A 426-nucleotide genomic window follows, 5' to 3' on the forward strand; every position below is an offset into this window, starting at 1 on the left:
TATTACAGTTGGAGGGAAAAAAATACATTCATTATACAGATTAGATGAAAGAGAAAATTCGCTACAACTCAAACGAACGAAATAATTTAATTACGCTGATAAGCAGGAATATGTTCTCACACTCATTATCTTTATCATGAATTCTCTGCTTACAGGGTAAATAAATCTGAATAATTTACTCGTCGGCAACTCACTGAAGCCATGTTTACCTATGAAGTTTTGTTTATTTATTTGTTTACACGACCATTTTTAATCTTCATCCCGGACCGTCAGTATTCAAGCTGTCAGGCCTGGTTATTAATGAACTAGTCGCGAAAGTTAATGATGCTCTGAATAATTAAAAAGATTTCTCAAAACATCATTAACTCTACTTGGTTATGATTAATGAAATGCAAAAGGTAATTAAATTTGTTGTTTTCATGTAGA

Source organism: Penaeus monodon, chromosome 24 (genome assembly GCF_015228065.2).
Source record: "Penaeus monodon isolate SGIC_2016 chromosome 24, NSTDA_Pmon_1, whole genome shotgun sequence".
Classification (NCBI taxonomy): domain Eukaryota; kingdom Metazoa; phylum Arthropoda; class Malacostraca; order Decapoda; family Penaeidae; genus Penaeus; species Penaeus monodon.